General features: G+C 41.0%; 1 protein-coding gene across 4 annotated transcripts in view; it reads left to right on the plus strand.

Annotated features, from left to right (window-relative positions):
* The window catches only part of ASAP1 (ArfGAP with SH3 domain, ankyrin repeat and PH domain 1), a 355,895-nt gene that overhangs the window by 232,021 nt on the left and 103,808 nt on the right, over positions 1–20,066 (plus strand). The window lies entirely within an intron of this gene.

Here is a 20,066-nt window from a genome sequence, read left to right on the forward strand (position 1 = left end):
TGAACTCTCTTCCACATTCTCCCGTCGTTTTGCTTTTGTGTTTGTTTAGATAAGTTTTAGTAACTCTTGCGTTTTAATTATTTGAAAGAGTGATGATCTTTTTTGTGTCAGACATACATGTCACCCTTCACTTGTGTGAAGACCAGCATGCATTTTGGTCCCTGATTTACAAATAATTAACCTCTCCCAACTCCCTATATCCTTTTAACACCCTCCCAAGAAAAAAGATTTGGGGAATCTGTGGTTTCAGAAGTAGATGATGACAAGAAGAAACCCTAAAAATCTGAGACACTGGAGCTGCTGACCTAGGAGCAGACACAGATGGAGGTGGGGGGACCCACTGGGCAGGCAGGGTTGTCTGGGTGTCCCCAAATTGTTCCCACTACCCTCCCTCACCCTCACACTGCGTTCATGCCAAGAAAGGTTCGTTCTGTGTAGCACAGGGTACCACACTTGTGTGTGAGCTAATTTAATCAAGTCTCTCTTCCCCTAAGTCCCAAGAGATGGGAGCAGTGGGAGGTTGAAAGATGCCAAAGGAAAAAGTATATCATACTTTTGTTGGCTCCTTCCTGAAAGAGCGGAGCTGTTTCCTCCTCTTCCTCTCGCCAGTCTCAGCACTGCATCTTTGCCTCCTTTAAAGATCTAGAACTCAAGCTTAAGGTGTCTTGACCCTGGGTCAGTTACTCATATCAAATAGGCGTCTGTGGTCTTACGTGAGACTCGTGTCGCAAATCTACTTGGTACAAATGGCTATCTTCCAGATGTGAATACACCCTATTGGAAAATAAAGACTACCTTTGTATAGTAAATTGACCTGGTTATTTGACCAATCAGAATATTATTATTTTTTTCTTATCCCACTAGATAAATATATGTATGTGTCTGTCTCCCTGACAATTTAATTCTGTTTGCTAGTTTATGCCACTGAATTAGTCTTACACAGTGACAACTAATCTTAAAGAAAATAGAGACTGCAAATAGAAATATGTCTTCTTTTCAGAAATTTGAGAAAGGATGGTATTTAACTTAGGGCCTATGTGTTCCTACACTTTGGGGTTTATTTGACAAACCCATGATGTTTCTGTAAATCTTAGATTATGTGAATCTCTTTGATTCAGATGAGGCCTCCCATTTCTCCTTCCTCTGGGTACTGCCTGCCTTTTTGCGGGTGGCATTGCTCAAAGGTACTATGGTGGGAAGAAAAGTGAAAGAAGACTCTGACAGTTCACTTCAGTGATAACTGGTAAACGGCTACTAGTGGGGGAGGACGTTCTGTTTCCCCTGAGATGGGCGTTGTCACAGGAATATGTTGCTAACCTTGAGTTTCCAGGAGACCAAATGTATGTGGCTTAAGTCAATAGCCATCACTTCCACGTTTCCTGGGCCAGTCCGTTTCCACACTTCCCTACCCTGTAGGTTCCTTCCGTGTGTAGGGATTCGTGTGTGGATTTCATGCTGTCCACACAAGTCAGTGGCCATTCAAGCATCAGTCATTGTCTGTGTTTGCTTAGCTCTGTATGGAACTACAGAAACAACTATAACTACAGAAACAAGTGGTAGTTATTGAACGCTCTGAGGAACCTGGCAATGTGCTTTGTGTGGATTTCTCATTTAACAATTTATAACAGCCCTGTGGTGGTTTTACCTTTAATCAGGACGTGGAAACTGAGGCACATTGAGATTATGTCTGTGACTTGTTCAGGCGTGCTGTTAGTAAGGAGATGTGAACCCAGCATTCTGTCGCTGCATCCATTGTCTTCCCCAGCCTACTCTGCACCGCCTGGCACCTCGTGCTCTGGTTGTCTTCTTTCCCTAAACATACCCCAAGCTGCAGGCCTCCTCCTTCCAGAAGTCTAAGAAAGAAATAAAAGAAATTGCTGGAAGATTTCATTCAATTAATTTAAAAAACAAAACCATTTTCCCTTAAAAGAAGGTGGTGGCAGGGAGTTCCCTGGTGGCCTAGGGGTTAGGATTCTGGGCTTTCACCACCGTGGCCTGGGTTCAGTCCCTGGTTGGGGAACTGAGATCCCACAAGCCGTGCGGCACGGCCAAAAAAAAGAGAAGGTGGTGGCATTTCCAGTGAGGGAGCAGGTTAGAAGAATCAGTGTGTATTGTAGCTGGTTACTAAGGGAACACTATTCTGATTGAATAAAGTCAGTCCCAGGAGTTCGTACAACCCGACAACAGCCAGCAGCTTGCTGCTTCCCTTTTTACGTTTTGCCAGGAAAGGGAAGAGCAAACCAGGAAGATTGACGGGGCCACGCCCCAGAGCAGAGGGCCGAGAGGAAGCCAGTCCCCTCGGGGAGGGAGGGGTTTCTGGGTCAGTTGCAAGCACCTTCAGGCCCCAGATGAGTTTGGGGGAGCACCCCCCTGGGAAGCTGTTTTTCTCAGGAGATTCTTGAAAGTCCTATTCTCTTAGGCTAGTGAAGGCTGGAAACATTAAGCAGTAATGGATACAGTTGAAATTTAGAAAGTGAGATTTAAAAAAAGGTACCTCGGTATATTTTAGACTTCCTAAATTGTATCCTCAGTTCAACCGGCAAATATCCAAATGTCTGTTGTGTTGAGGTCTATGGTCAATCCTGAAAAATGTCATTTTCTTAAGATATTGCTCATCATGGGTATTTTAATAGTTTATATTAAAATATTATTTATTTTTATGGAGGAAAGGAAAGGGTCGATTTTGGGGTCAGGTCTAGTGCTCTGCTTTTGACTGACTCTAGGTAGGGAAAACTTTTTTTAGTCGTGTTACTTTTAAGCAATCAGTATTATAAGTATATTGTGTTTGGGAGTTTCTGAAGGGTTTGTCCTGAAAAACATCAATGCACTAAGTGCTGGTGACTCTCTCAGTCACCATTTAGATGTTTGTTTTTCTAAACTTTCAGTGAGTGTGGAAGGTATGATGATCAAGTGAGAGGTTACATGGAAACTCCCAGGAGCTGCCCAGATGTTGGTGTTAACTTCACATGGACTGAGGCTGGCTTTTTATTAGCCAGCTTCTAACCTCTTGCATCTCTGAGCTTTTTTTTTTGGTTGTGCTGGGTCTTAGTTGTGGCAGGCGGGCTGCTTAGTTGTGGCATGCGTGTGGGATCTAGTTCCTTGATGAGGGATTGAACACGGGCCCCCTGCATTGGGAGCGAGGAGTCTTATCCACTGCGCCACCAGCAAAGTCCCTAACCCATAACTAATAGACATCTGAGGACTGCAAAGAGGGTCATGCACTGAGCCAGGTTTAAAGAAACTTGCTTTTCTTACTGCCCATGCCCTCCACATACTAGAAAATGGTTTTTATGAGAAGGTCATAATACAGGATGGGAGAGTTCGTGCATTGTAAGTGGTGGGAGGAATATAGGTTTTGGTCGCTATCAGACCTGGACTCCCAACTCCCAGCTCCCAGTTTTCTAGCCTAAGGCAAATCACTTAACTTCTCTAATGCATTTCCTTATCTGTAAAAAGAAATTATAGTATCTGTTTCTTGGTAGTGGTGGGACTTGATCGAGATCCTGGAAGTAAATCACCAAGCGTAATACCTGACCTATGGAATTTGCTTAGCAAATACAAGCTTTTATTATTATTTACATCTTCTTGCTTGATCTTTATGGCGGCCCGCCGTGTAATGGCAAGTATGGGTAGTCAGATCCCATTTTGCAAATAAGTGCATCAAATCTTCAAAAAATAACATGCCTGAGAAGTAGTGGAATTGGGGCTTGAGCTCAAGTTCCCTGACTATGGATCATGCTTACGTGGGTTCATCAGTGCTGCGTCCACAAATTACAAAAGTCGTGGCGTTGCCTCTACAGACTGTGGCTGCTAACGGCCCCTCTGACATGGTGACTGGAACCTGTACCAGTAGTCGTCCAACTCCTGTTTCTCTTTAGCTTGCAAAGTACTGTCTTCTCTACTTTTTCCTTTTGGTTTCCCTCATTAGTGAATTACGTATATTATATTGGAAGAGTGTTAGCCAGTAGTTCTCAAACTTGGGTGTTAGGACCCCAATCTTAAAAATGTTTGAGAACGCCAAAGAGTTTGTGTTTATGTGGACTGTTTCTATCCATGTTTACTATCTTAGAATTTAAAACTGAGGAATTTTTTAATGTATTAATTTATTTTGTTGCAATACGTTGTTTTAGTTGAAGTAGACAAAAAATTACAGTCTCATACAGGTCTATGTATTGGGAAGAGAGAAAAGTACTTTCAGAGCCTTTTCAGGTAATTATCAATAATTTTCTTTGGTACTATGTCAAAACGTGATGGTGGTTCCTTAAAAGTTAGTAGCAATACGAATCTGAAACCATATAAATTAACTTTAAGGATTTGGAAACTGTCAAGCTCATGGTGACAGAGGTTTTCCAAAATTTTAACTTTTCTCTGAAAGCTCCAGTTTTATCATTAGCAACAAATACTGTCACTTGTTCACCTTGTAGTGACGAGTAATTCATTTGCAAGAAAATGTTCACCAAATACCCAGGTCTCAGTACCACAGTTGTCAGTCACGCTTCCAAGGAAACAAGTGGAGGAAACAAGTGGCGTTCCAGTAGAAAACTAACAAAACCAGCCCGTCCAGATTGCAACTTGAAAAACTGCATGCATGTGTTTTCTCAAGATAACCATCGTATTTTGGTATGCCTTGGAAGTTCTTTACTTCCTATGCATCATATTTCATCAAAGAGAATATTAAGAAGATATACTCAAGGGTTGATAGGTAATAAAATCAATCATTTCTGCTGTTTCATGGTGGACATTCTTAAATGAAAATAGCCTTTTATTTTATTTTTGTACTGCAAGAGCATGACCATGAGGAATAGAGTGACTACACTTTGTGGCAATACCTTGCATCACGCTAAGGCACCAGCAGTTTTACCTTCATTATTTTTGCACTATCAGTGCAAGTGTCAAGACAGTGAAAAGGTCAGATAAAACTTCTTAGTATTATTATGGAAATACTTTCGACCTTGGGGACTTGAGAACCACTGGCATCAGAAATCAAAGGCTTTGTTATGTCCTTTGACATAAGGACTGAGTGACATAAGGTTAACTTCGCCTAACTTATAAGCATGAACTTCCTCCCTGGAAGAATGGGGGAAAAGTACCTCCCTTCCTACCCTGTTGCTTATTTGAGAATCAGATCCTGTGACCCATGTGAGAAACCTTGTAAACTGCAAATTCCTTGAGTCACGCACGCACAGTGGATTGTTACCATATTAGTAAACTACATTAATGTTAATACTACTGTGGCATTAATGGCCACTGTAGGGACTTTATTTATGTATTTTTTTCTGATTATAAAATGAAACACCAGCCTAGTTGGGAAATTTTAGAATTCAAAGAGAAAATTGCAGGTTCTCTTTTACATCCTTCTTACCCTGAGAGAGCCTTCATTGATATTTCGGGTTTGTCTTCCTGGTCCTCTTTCTCTGCACTTTTCCCCTCACATAGATGAAATCACATGTCCTAAGCAACTTTGTGTTTCTGTGGATTTCACTTAGTGTCAGCATTAGAGCATATGCACTTTTCCTGGTTGGGACAAAGTTATTCACTAGAAGTTCGAGAGAATGTGACTTTCCAAAGAACCCCCTCTGATAGAGCCCTCATCCCTGGCAGTTCAGCCTCGTCCCTTCCCTGTTGGGAGAGCCAGTGCTGAGATAGCTGCTTGCTGTCAGCACCTGGGAATCCAGGTACTGGGGCAGGAATAGGATCGGGGACTTGCCGGTCCGGTGGGAACTACCCAAGTACATACAGGAAGGTCTTTTGTCTCTTTCTTTCGTGTTCTTTCTACCACTGTGGGCTTCTGACGTCTTAAAGTAAAAACAAGAAGTTCCATAAAACAGTGACTTCTAACAAGATAACTTTGCCATTTATGTATTTTTCTGATTTAAGTCTAAATCATCCGGAATTACAGAGATAGAGAACAGGGGTTGGAGGCAGGGTCAAGGGTGTTAACTATAAAGGAAGAACCCAAGGGAGATCCTTTGTGTTGACGCAACAGTTCTCTGTCTTGACTGTGGTGTAGCTGTACCATATCTACACATGTGGTAAAACGTCATAGAAATGTACACAGACGTACCAAAAAATAAGTGCATGCAAAAATCGGTGAAATTCAAGTAGGGCCTGGAGCCTGGTTGATCATCTTGTACCAGTGTTGATTTCTGGGTTTTGATAATGTGGTTTATAGCACACGTAACATATTACTCTTGAGAGAAGTGGGTTGATGGGTACAAGGAACCTCTCTGTACTATTTCTGCAACTTTTTGTGAGTCTATAATTTTTTTTAAATAATAAGGTTAATAAAAATAAATTATCAGATTCTAGTCAGGGAGAGAAAGTTGGAAAAAGTCTTTAATAATATAGCTATTGTTATATAACAGTTTCAGAATATAACAAATGCACAGACCAAAAACCAAACTCTCACCTCTACTATTCCTTTAGACCACTTCCTACTTCCTTTTAACTGTTGCAGGTTTTCTAAACCAGTCTTTCTCTGTCTTTTGAATTTTTACCTCTAGTTAAAGACCTCTGTGTGGTCACTATTCTCAAAAGGTGATGAGCTGTTTCCTCCCAGAAGTGAATCCGTTCATCATGTTTGAATATGTCTGGGGAATGCTGCCTTTTACTGGTGAGACGCCAGAGAAATGTGGGCGTGATCTATTTTGCTGATGTTTTTAATATGTTTGTGGCGAGGTTTTAAGCGTGTGGGCTTTTCTGTGAAGTATCTTTTGTAGGTTTAGTTCATAATCTGCTTAGTAGATAGTGGCATTTAAAAAAAATTATTAGAAATATTTCTTTAGTTGATTTACCAGTCTCTCTAGACTTGTCCTTCCTCCAGTTCAAAGATGCCTTCGTAATCAGTCATCTCCAGACACAGCAAATGATTTGTTGTTGCTGGAGCATCGGCTGTTTCTTGCTTCCGTGCCATTATACATTTGGTTCCTTCTACTTACAAATGCCCTTTAGTTAATGTATTAATGATTAAGGCTTTCTTGTAAGAAAAAAAAAAAAAGAAGAAAAACAGGATGATCTTGAATTTTAGCTGTTTCTAAATATTTTTATTTTTCATTTGATTAAATATATAGTACCAAAATTATGTTGCCTTTTTTTTTTTTTTTTTTTTCTTTTTTGTTAACTATTACAAGGAAAGCAGTAAAGCCATTACAGTGCTGGCTCTGCTCTACACCCCAGTGTCAGGCCATCATCCTGTGATCCTGACGAAGAAGTTAGGGAGTCAGCAGAGCACTGCATCCGTTTAATTATCAAACCACAACAATGGGACGGGAAAGGAGTAGATTGAAATAGATTCTCAGTGGGCAGAGGAAAACCATTTAAACCGTGCCCTAAGAGCCTCAATGTAGCAGCAGTTTTAGAAATACATGTAAAAGCTCTTTTGAAATAGTAGGTGCCCGGGAGGATTCCAGTCCAGCCAGGACTCTCTGTGCCTCTGCTTCCTTCTCTTCCCTAGGCCTTCGGACAGTTCTGTAGCTTGCATAAGAGCCTGCACCTCCTTCAGCAGTTAGAGGGCAGCTATTGCTTCAGAGCTGTTGCAGCAAAGCCGAGATTTCTCCAGCTGCGTAGCATTTCCTGTTTGCAGTCTCTGACTGCAGGGTATTGTGGTTTGAGTTAAGGATTTTTTTTTTAATTTTTAATTTTTCTTCTTTTTTTCCCCTTCAAATGAGAATGGTTGGAAATGTGCAGATTGGATCTAGGTTTGTAGCAAACAGATTACTTCTCAGGTTCTTCTTTGAAACATGGAAAAGTGCTGAAAGCCCGGGTCTCCTCAGTAGTAAATTGGTAGCCCCTGGGTGCTCTGGATTATGTAATACATTTTTAAAACCCCATCATTTTGCACAATGGTGATCCGTAATTGGAAGGTTTAACCTTTTGATCTGCCAGCCATCCCCTTATGTCCTGGCATGCTTCATTGCCAATTAGTATTGTAGGACATTTCATGAAATGAGATCTGTCCATATGAATGGGAGGATGGGTAAGAAGGAGGAGGGTTTTCTTTTTCCTTTCTATTGTAAAAGTTGTATGTGTTTACTGTAAAAATTTCAGAAATTTTAAATAAGAAAATAAAGATCATTACATAATTCTAACTTCTGTGAATACTAATATTATAGTTTGTCCTTGGAAACAGTTTCATAGATTTATACACAGAGATACTTTTAATTTATACACTAACACACACACATTGTGTGTGTTGTGTGTGTGTGTGTGTGTGTGTGTGTAACATCCAACTCCACAGCCTCTTATCCAGAACCCTTGGGGTTAGATGTTTTTCAAAATTCAGAATTTTATAGATTCCAGAAGGTTGACAGGGTGCATATGCCATATATTATGCAATGCCCCCTAGTGACTTCTCAGGTGAATAGTACATGAAGTGGGATAAGTGAGGAGTCCCACCTCAATTCAAGTCCAACCTAACCACCAAGTGAATTCAGGTCAGGTCAGGTTTTGCTACCAAATCAGTTTTGTTTTTTTAAACAAGCTTGTGTTATACATATATTTTGCAGACTTGTTTTTATTTATTTATTTTAACATCTTTATTGGAGTATAATTGCTTTACAATGGTGTGTTAGTTTCTGCTTTATAACAAAGTGAATCAGTTATATGTATACATATATCCCCATATCTCTTCCCTCTTGCGTCTCCCTCCCTCCCACCCTCCCTATCCCACCCCTCTAGGTGGTCACAAAGCACCGAGCTGATCTCCCTGTGCTATGCGGCTGCTTCCCACTAGCTATCTATTTTACATTTGGTACTGTATATATGCATGACTTAGTTATTTTATAACTGGAAGTTTGTATCTTTAACCCCCTTCACCCATTTTGCCCACCCCCTATCCGCAAGCTCTGGCAACCACCAATATCTTCTCTGTATCTATGAGTTTGCTGGTTTTAATTTTTTTAGATTCCACATATAAGTGGGATCATATGGTATTTGTCTTTCTCTGTCTGACTTATCTCACTTAGCATAATGCCTTCAAGGTCTACCCATGTTGTTGCAAATGGCAAGATTTCCTTTTTTGTGTGTGCTGAATAATATTCCACTATTTGTCTATCTACCACATTTTCTTTATCCGTTGATCCACTGATGGACACTTAAGTTGCTTCCATGTCTTGGCTATTGTATATAATTCTGCAATGAACATGGGTGTGCGTATATCTTTTCCAGTTAGTGTTTTTTGTTTTGTTTTGTTTTGTTTTGTTTTTTAACATCTCTTTTGGAGTATAATTGCTTTACATGCAGACTTGTTTTTAAAGCTTGTTAGCTCTCCATGACCATACAAATAAAACTGCAGAATCACTTTAACAGGCTACATAGTATTTCACTGTATAACTAAACCATAATTCCCTGTATAGGATTTGAATTGTACATTCATTAGTACAGGTGTACCTTGTCTTAAATACATTCAATATACAGAAATCCTGGTATCCCCAGGCCAAATTTTAACATGTTTTGTTTTTCCTTTCCTTTTTTTCTTCTTTTAAGGATTTACATTAAAAGTGTTTTAAATAGGAAGTTCAAATAATGCATTTGAAATAGGATTGATTTTCATCTTGTGAGTTTTACTTGCAGTGAATAACACTTTTCATTTAAAATGTGTGTGATTGTGGTTATGTGGCTGTCAGGTGTTAACTCCACTTGAAACAGACTCACAGAACAGCATTTTGATGCTTGAAAGACTTAACGTTTTTAGAGCTGTGGATCTGTGAGAGAAGACGGAAGGAAAAGGAGGGAGAGAAGAAAGAGGAAAGGGGGAGAAAGAAATTAGTGCTTGTTGGAGGAGGGAGTCTCACTAGCCAGAGGAGAGGACTAAGTGTGGAGGAGGGAGTCTCTGGTTGGTGCCGGCTGCTTTAGGATGCCCCGAAGTGTTGCTTATCAGCATCTCTTTTAAACAAAAATGGATCTGATCCTATCCTCAGAGCCTTCAGGCAGGTAAAGTTTTCATTATTTTTATGGTTAACGTTTACTATACAAATAGTAATGACAACGAGTGTTTTGTGCTGCGCCTGCTACATGCCGGGCACTGTTTTAATCGCTTTGCAGGTTGTATTAGCTAGGATAGGCGAGGATGTGCTGCAGTAATGAATTAACCCCCGCATCTCCACGGCTTAACACAGTAAAGGTTTATTTCCTCCTCGTGTCCCGTGTCTGCTGAGGGGGTCTGCTCTGTAGTAACAGTGATTCAGAGACCGAGGCAGAGGGAGGCTCCTGTGTCTCAGCAAGGTTTGCTGTGCAGAGGACGAGAGAAACTGTAGAATCAGATGAAGACGTGTCGCAGCTTTCCCTGATAGATTAGTTCTTTGGTTTAAACTGTGTTCCTGGCCCCGCTTGCAGGGGCCCAGGAGGTGGACGGGAACAAATGGAGTATTTGGTGAGCAGTACTGTTTCTGCCTTATCTATATATAGCCTCCTTCACTGCTCACATCAGCCCTACCAGGTAGCAGCCATACTTATCCCTGTTCAGCAGCTGAGAAAATCGAGTCGCAGAGCGCTCAGTGGATACTGGAGCCAGCATGCAGACCCAGGCAGTTCACTCCACAGTCCGTGCTCTCAAGCTGTGCCCTGGACTGCCTGCCTCTCAAAGGATATGGACCTCCTTTTATGGGTATGACATAAAGTTTACTTTTAACTTATTTAAGTAAAAAGTATTGATTTAAAGAACGGCAAGTGGGACTTCCCTGGTGGCGCAGTGGTTAAGAATCCATCTGCCAATGCAGGGGACATGGGTTCAATTACCTGGTCCGGGAAGATCCCACATGCCACGGAGCAGGTAAGCCCGTGCGCCACAACTACTGAGCCCACGAGCCACAACTACTAGAGGAGCCACCACAGTGAGAAGCCCGTGCACCGCAACGAAGAGTAGCCCCCGCTTGCTGCAACTAGAGAAAGCCTGCACACAGCAACGAAGACCCAACGCAGCCATAGATAGATAGATAGATACATAGATAGATAGATAGATAGAAGTCCATAAATATATTTAAAAAACTTAAAACAAAAATAAAGAATGGCAAGCAAAACAGTGGCACGGATATTGCAAGAGTAAGGCAAGCACTGTTTTGAGATAATCAACAGCCCAGAAGCCCCCAGAGCTCCATCTCCAGGCCCACATCTGGAGGTACTTTGTGAAAAGCAAATGCAGGTATTTTCCTTGGCTCAGAGAATTCTGCCAAACTGAGCCTCACTCTCCCTCCTTTGCCCCTTTCCACTCTTGATTTCCTGTTGCCATCCCAGGCAAGGCCTCTTCTCTGGATTCTGCCTTTCCACCTACCTGCTTCACATTACATGCTGTGTCTTGAACTGATTTGATTCCTCTGCAGAACGTTGCCTCTGATCTCTCCTCACCTCCACTTTCTGTAGCCCTCAGACAAGGCCACTCCCTCCAGCCTAGACTCGTGGGCAGAGGTACTACAGCCCAGCCAGCCTTCTCCTGGGCTGGTTGACGTCAGCCAGTGCCGGAGAGCATGGATGAGTGAGGGAGTGTGGCTGGGTTTCAGGCTCCACGTGCACCTGCCAGGTGGGTGCTTTGAGCCGTGTGTACCCCGTGCACCTGTGGTCAGTTGTCAGGCTGCACCCGGTGCGTCCGCTCCCTCTTGCCTGGGAGCGGGCGCATCAGAGTGTGAAACACCTTTCCCTAAGTTCTCCTTGAAACACGAATCCCATGCCTTGTTCTTTGACAAGAGTTTTGGATTGAGAAGCACTATGTAATACCCTTGGGGATTTACAGTGCACGTTTGTATATCGAAGGCTTAGAGACATCCTGCAATGAAAGAGACCTGTCCAATTCAGTGCTTTCCTAACTTACTTAACCAGAGACTTTCCTGTTGTATAAGAAACATTAACTTCCCATGAACCCACTTTGAGAAATGCTCATTTAGATGTTTTGCTGGATCAGGGGATCCATTGCATCTGTTGTATTTATTTGTTTTAATTTTCTTTTCCATTTCACATCAACTCTTCTAGAATTTATTTCTTACTTACATTTCAGTATATGATTTCTGAGTATATTAAGCCTCTTTATTTATACTTTGCCTCTCTATTTTAGATGATACCCCTGCCTGTGGTATCTTCAGGTTTAAACCTGAAGAAATGGCCTACTGATTCCATCTGGAGCTAGTAGCTTACTATATCTTCTACGAAAAGTGAATGGCCCTTTTATTGACATATTGCCCAGCCATGTTAAGAAATTGGAAGTTCAGAGAGCTGGTGGACGTAGCATGACTTTGAAGTTAGTTACAACTGAGTTCAGATCTCTGTTCTACTATTTCCCAAGCTAGGTCACCAGAGGCAGATTCATTCATTCACTCCCTCCCTCATTTATTCATCCAGAAAGCAAGGATACCGAGAAAGCCTTCCCAGAAGAGAGACCCTTGACCTGAGCCACAAATAATTAACAGATATTTTGTGAAACTGCTCTCCTGGGCTTGCAGAGGCTCTTTTCTTTAAATAGAAACATTACACAACATCAAGCATTGGTTGATACACCTGATATTTAGAGAGTGAGGTGAAATCAATATTTCAGTATTTTTAAAAAGAAAGAAAATAAAAGACTTTCTAAAATTGTGGCCTTGACTCAGCCAGGATTTACTAAGTATCTGCTCTGTTCCAGGCTCTGTGCTAAAGCTTGACTGTTGCCTTCTGTTTAAGAGATTGCTTATACAGAGTATTCTAATAGTTTACGCTAAGGCGCTACTTCATTCTATAGGGAAAGATGGGCGTGGGTATAGGACCAGATTTTTAAAACGTCCTGCTTTTTCTTTCCCTCAAGTAGAGAAAACTTTGATTTGGTTTCCTAGCAGCATCACAGGCTTAATATGTAAGAAGATTCTCTTCTGCAGCAGTGGTCTTGAAATACATCAGCTGATGACGAATATCACAGGCACCAGTTAGATAAATTCTTTGAATTCTAAAATACTCAACGAGGATCAAGTGAAGTGAGTTTTAAAACATATGAGATATGGACCAAGCAGACAGAGTAGGGCAGTCCAGGCAAAGGGAGCAGCAGATGCCTGTTTTCTTTTATTATCAGTTACATGAAGACAGTAAATGTCTACTATGAGGCATTATGATGTTCTTCCAGTACACGGTGAGCCCTGTGTGCTTGTACATGTTTATTTTGTTAGATTTTTAAACTGTGTTAATAAGGTTCTTCCTAAGTAAAAGTTTTTTGTTGTAAAACATGTACCGTAACGTGTGATAAAGATGTTCGGTAAAGGCAAGGAAAATGTGATTTGATGTCACTTTCATTATGGTTTTGTTCTAGTTTAAACATAGCAGATTATAGATGACATGCATGGAAATGAAATTAAAGGTCTGAAAGTTGATCACGAACTGATTAATCATTTCAAGCACAATAAAGAAACCCTTAGGGTCGGGCTGACTCTTTCAAACCAAGGCGTATGTAGGCATTTTTCTTTTGCTTTCTCATTTATCTTGGTCTTATAAATCTTAGCTACCCACCCACCCCCGTTCTTACAGTTATCCTCAGATGAAATCAGGTGCTGCACATAATGCAAAGGAAAATTGTGTTTTCATTTGCACTCTTGATGTATGAGATGATGTTATATCTAACCCATCATTTACTTAAATTGAATTAGACAAAATATAATTGCATTACTTTATGTTAAGGAATTCTCATATTCCCTGACACTCCTACACATACCCAATTTTCTCTGTAAAACTTCCCGTAAAACTGTACTTTCCACTTAAATTCAGTCTTGCCAGTTCCCGATGCCTTTAGCATAAAGTGGGAACTCGGTTCCCCCTTTTCCTTAGGTCGTTCCCGGATCTCCCAGAGCAGTCACTCACCTCTGTTCTTTCTTCATAGGAATTATGCCTTAGACCGTAGGCAAGTGATTTCCACTCCCTGACTGTAGGTCTTTCTTCTCTGACGAAACTTTGGTTTTTCTTCTCCTCTGAACAGCTAAGGCTGCAGGGCCCAAACTTGACCTTGCATCCATCTTCCTTAGAAAGCGTGTTTAAACAGAGGTTGTTGGATCCCATCAGTAGAGTCTGATTAATGAGATTTGATATTTTGTTTCGAAGAAGTTTCCGCCTGGTCTGACACTGTTGCTCTGAGGACCACACTAGTCAGGGTTGTCACTCTGGGCAGGCAGCTCGAGTTCCCTGGCGTCATAGAGAAGCTGTAACTTTTTTCATCCACATTCACTGCCTAATAATTATTTTTACTTTTATACACACCATCTGCTTTTTATCTTATAATAATAAATAACTTGAATGAGAAATAAGCTGCTGGTTGATTATATCGCCCTCTTGTGTTTCTGTGTCATATTTCTTTTTAATGACTTTCTGGAGACTTCCCTGGTGGCACAGTGGTTAAGAATCCGCCTGCCAACGCAGGGGACACGGATTCAAGCCCTGGTCGGGAGGATCCCACATGCCGCAGAGCAACTAAGCCTGTGCGCCACAACTGCTGAGCCTGCATGCCACAACTACAGAAGCCTGTGCTCTGCAACAAGAGAAACCACCACAATGAGAAGCCCATGCACCTCAACGAAGAGTAGCCCCTGCTCACCGCAACTAGAGAAAGCCCGCATGCAGCAACAAAGACCCAACACAGCCAAAAATAAATTAATTAATTTTAAAAATAACTTTCTGAATGTAAAAATAATACCACTTCATTGTTAAAACTTAGAAAATACAGGGACAAAAGACTAAAATAAAAATCACCAATCACCGAGATTAAAAATAGCTGTGTGTGGATTGGTTCAAGATGGCGGAGTAGAAGGACGTGCACTCACTCCCTCTTGTGAGAGCACCGGAATCACAGCTAACTGTTGAACAGTCATCGACAGGAAGACACTGGAACTCACCAAAAGATACCCCACATCCAGAGACAAAGGACAAGCCACAGTGAGACGGTAGGAGGGGTGCAATCACAACAAAATGAAATCCCATAACTGCTGGGTGGGTGACTCACAAACTGGAGAACACTTATACCACAGAAGTCCACCCACCGGAGTGAAGCTTCTGAGCCCCACGTCAGGTTTCCTAACCTGGGAGTCCGGCAACAGGAGGAGGAATTCCTAGAGAATCAGACATTGAAGGCTAGTGGGATTTGATTGCAGGACTTTGACAGGACTGGGGGAAATAGAGACTCCACTCTTGGAGGGCACACATAAAGTAGCGTGTACCTCGGGACCCAGGGGAAGGAGCAGTGACCCCAGGGGAGACTGAACCAGACCTACCTGCTAGTGTTGGGGGGTCTCCTGCAGAGGCGGGGGGTGGCTGTGTCTCACTGCGAGGACAAGGACACTGGCAGCAGAAGTTACGGGAAGTGCTCCTTGGTGTGGGCCCTCCCAGAGTCTGCCATTAGCCCCACCAAAGAGCCCAGGTAGGCTCCAGTGTTGGGTTGCCTCAGGCCAAACACCCAACAGGGAGGGAACTCAGCCCCACCCATCAGCAGTCAAGCAGATTAAAGTTTTACTGACTCTGCCCACCAGAGCAACAGCCAACTCTACCCACCACCAGTCCCTCCCATCAGGAAACTTACACAAGCCTCTTAGATAGCCTCATCCACCAGAGGGTAGACAGCAGAAGCAAGAAGAACTACAATCCTGCAGCCTGTGGAACAAAAACCACATTCACAGAAACAAGACAAGATGAAAAGGCAGAGGGTTATGTACCAGATGAAGGAACAAGATAAAACCCAGTAAAACAACTAAATGAAGTGGAGATAGGCAACCTTCCAGAAAAAGAATTCAGAATAATGATAGTGAAGATGATCTAGGACCTCGGAAAAAGAATAGAGGCAAAGATCAAGAAGCTGCAAGAGATGTTTAACAAAGATCTAGAAGAATTAACAGAGATGAATAATACAATAACTGAAATGAAAAATCCACTAGAAGGAATCAATAGCAGAATAACTGAGGCAGAAGAACCAGATAAGTGACTTGGAGAATGGTGGAATTCACTGCTGTGGAACAGAATAAAGAAAAAAGAATGAAAAGAAATGAAGACAGCCCAAGAGACCTCTGGGACAACATTAAACACAACAACATTCGCATTATAGGGGTCCCAGAAGGAGAAGAGAGAGAGAAAGGACCTGAGAGAATATTTGAAGAGATTACAGTTGAAAACTTCCCTAACATGGGAGAGGAAATAGCCACCCAAGTCCAGGAAGCGCAGAGAGTCCCATACAGGATAAACCCAAGGAGAAACATGCCGAGACACATAGTAATCAAATTGGCAAAAATTAAAGACAAAAATTATTGAAAGCAGCAAGGGAAAAACGACAAATAACATACAAGGGAACTCCCATAAGGTTAACAGCTGATTTCTCAGCAGAAACTCTACAAGCCAGAAGGAGTGGCAGGACATATTTAAAGTGATGAAAGGGAAGAACCTACAACCAAGATTACTCTACCCAGCACGGATCTCATTCAGATTCGATGGAGAAATCAGAAGCTTTACAGACAAGCAAAAGCTAAGAGAATTCAGCACCACCAAACCAGCTCTTCAACAAATGCTAAAGGAACTTCTCTAAGTGGGAAACACAAGAGGAGAAAAGGACCTACAAAAACAAACCCAGAACAATAAAGAAAATGGTAATAGGAACATACATATCGATAATTACCTTAAACGTGAATGGATTAAATGATCCAACCAAAAGACACAAGCTCGCTGAATGGATACAAAAACAAGACCCATATATATGCTGTCTACAGGAGACCCACTTCAGACCTAGGGACACAAACAGACTGAAAGTGAGGGGATGGAAAAAGATATTCCATGCAAATGGAAATCAAAAGCTGGAGTAGCAATACTCATATGAGATAAAATAGACTTTAAAATAAAGAATGTTACAAGAGACAAGGAAAGACACTACAAAATGATCAAGGGATCAATCCAAGAAGAAGATACAACAATTATAAATATATATGCACCCAACATAGGAGCATCTCAGTACATAAGGGAACTGTTAACAGCTATAAAAGAGGAAATCGACAGTAACACAGTAGTAGTGGGGTACCTTAACACCTCACTTACACCAATGGACAGATCACACAAACAGAAAATTAATAAGGAAACACAAGCTTTAAATGACACAATAGACCAAACAGATTTAATTGATGTTTATAGGACATTCCATCCAAAACCAGCAGATTACACTTTCTTCTCAAGTGCGCACAGAACATTCTCCAGGATAGATCACATCTTGGGTCACAAATCAAGCCTCAGTAAATTTAAGAAAACTGAAATCATATAAAGCATCTTTTCTGACCACAACGCTATGAGATTAGAAATCAATTACAGGGGAAAAAAACGTAAAAAACACAAACACATGGAGGCTAAACAATACGGTACTAAATAACCAAGATGTCACTGAAGAAATCAAAGAGGAAATCAAAAAATACCCAGAGACAAATGACAATGAAAACACGATGATCCAAAACCTATGGGATGCAGCAAAAGCAGTTCTAAGAGGGGAGTCTATAGCAATACAGTCATACCTGAAGAAACAACAAACATCTCAAACAACCTAACCTTACACCTAAAGGAACTAGAGAAAGAAGAACAAACAAAACCCAAAGTTAGTAGAAGGAAAGAAATCATAAAGATCAGAGCAGAAATAAATAAAATAGAAACAAAGAAGACAATAGCAAAGATCAATAAAACTGAAAGCTGGTTCTTTGAGCAGATAAACAAAATTGATAAACCATTAGCCAGACTCATCAAGAAAAAGAGGGAGAGGACTCAATAAAATTAGAAATGAAAAAGGAGAAGTTACAACAGACACCACAGAAATACAAAGCATTCTAAGAGACTACTACAAGCAACTCTATGCCAATAAAATGGACAACCTGGAAGAAATGGACGAATTCTTGGAAAGGTATAACCTTCCAACACTGAACCAGGAAGAATTAGAAAATATGAACAGACCAATCACAAGTAATGAAATTGAAACTGTGATTAAAAATATTCCAGCAAACAAAAGTCCAGGCCCAGATGGCTTCACAGGTGAATTGTATCAAACATTTAGAAAAGAGCTAACACCCATCCTTCTCAAACTCTTCCAAAAAATTGCAGAGGAAGGAACACTCACAAACTCATTCTATGAGGCCACCATCGCCCTGATACCAAAACCAGACAAAGATACTACAAAAAAAGAAGATTACAGACCAATATCACTGACGAATGTAGATGCAAAAATCCTCAACAAAATACTAGCAAACAGAATCCAACAACACACTGAAAGGATCATGCACCATGATCAAGGGGAATTTATCCCAGGGATGCAAGGATTCTTCAATATATGCAAATCAATCAATGTGATACACCATATTAACAAATTGAAGAATAAAAACCATATGATCATCTCAATAGATGCAGGAAAAGCTTTTGACAAAATTAAACACCCATTTATGATAAAAACTCTCCAGAAAGTGGGCATAGAGGGAACTTAACCTCAACATAATAAAGGCCATATATGACAAACCAACAGCAAACATCATTCTCAAAGGTGAAAAACTGAAAGCATTTCCTCTAAGATCAGGAACAAGACAAGGATGTCCACTCTCACCACTATTATTCAACATAGTTTTGGAAGTCCTAGCCACAGCAATCAGAGAAGAAAAAGAAATAAAAGGAATACAAATTGGAAAAGAAGTACAACTGTCCCTGTTTCCAGGTGACATGATACTATACATACAGAATCCTAAGGATGCCACCAGAAAACTACTAGAGCTAATCAATGATTTTGGTAAAGTTGCATGATACAAAATTGATGCATAGAAATATCTTGCATTCCTATACACTAATGTTGAAAAATCTGAAAGAGAAATTAACACTCCCATTTACCATTGCAACAAAAAGAATAAAATACCTAGGGAGGGCTTCCCTGGTGGCGCAGTGGTTGAGAATCTGCCTGCTAATGCAGGGGACACAGGTTCGAGCCCTTGTCTGGGAAGATCCCACATGCCGTGGAGCAACTGGGCCCGTGAGCCACAACTACTGAGCGTGCGCGTCTGGAGCCTGTGCTCCGCAACAAGAGAGGCCGTGACAGTGAGAGGCCCGCGCACCATGATGAAGAGTGGCCCCCACTTGCCACAACTAGAGAAAGCCCTTGCACAGAAACGAAGACCCAACACAGCCAAAATAAATAAATAAATAAATAAACAGACATAAACTCAACATAATATTTGTGTAGTAGAAGGACAATGCAAACGATTAGGGTGAATTGTGTGTTTTTAAAAAAAAAAAAAAAATACCTAGGGAGACAAAAGACCTGTATGCAGAAAAATCTGTATAGAGACACAAAAGACCCCGAATAGCCAAAGCAATCTTGAGGTTAGAAAACGGAGCTGGAGGAATTGGACTCCCTGACTTCAGACTATACTACAAAGCTACCATAATTAAGACTATGGCACTGGCACAAAAACAGAAATAGAGATCAATGGAACAGGATAGAAAGCCCAGAGATAAACCCACACACCTATGGTCAGCTAATCTATGACAAAGGAGGCAAGGATATACAATGGAGAAAAGACAGTCTCTTCAATAAGTGGTGCTGGGAAAACTGGACAGCTACCTGTAAAAGAATGAAGTTAGAACACTCCCTAACACCATACACAAAAATAAACTCAAAATGGATTAGAGACCTAAATGTAAGACCAGGCACTATAAAACTCTTAGAGGAAAACACAGGAAGAACACTCTTTGACATAAATCACAGCAAAATCTTTTTTGATCCACCTCCTAGAGTAATGGAAATAAAAGCAAAAATAAATAAATGCAACCTAATGAAACTTAAAAGCTTTTGCAAAGCAAAGGAAACTACAAAGAAGACGAAAAGACAACCCTTAGAATGAGAGAAAATATTTGCAAACGAATCAATGGACAAAGGATTAATCTCCAAAATATATAAGCAGCTCATGCAGCTCAACATTTAAAAAAAAAAAACCCAATCCAAAAATGGGCAGAAGACCTAAATAGACATTTCTCCAAAGAAGACATACAGATGGCCAAGAAGCACATGAAAAGCTGCTCAACATCACTAATTATTAGAGAAATGCAAATCAAAACTACAATGAGGTATCACCTCACACCAG

This window comes from Balaenoptera ricei, chromosome 17 (assembly GCF_028023285.1).
Source record: "Balaenoptera ricei isolate mBalRic1 chromosome 17, mBalRic1.hap2, whole genome shotgun sequence".
In the NCBI taxonomy this organism is placed as follows: Eukaryota; Metazoa; Chordata; class Mammalia; order Artiodactyla; family Balaenopteridae; genus Balaenoptera; species Balaenoptera ricei.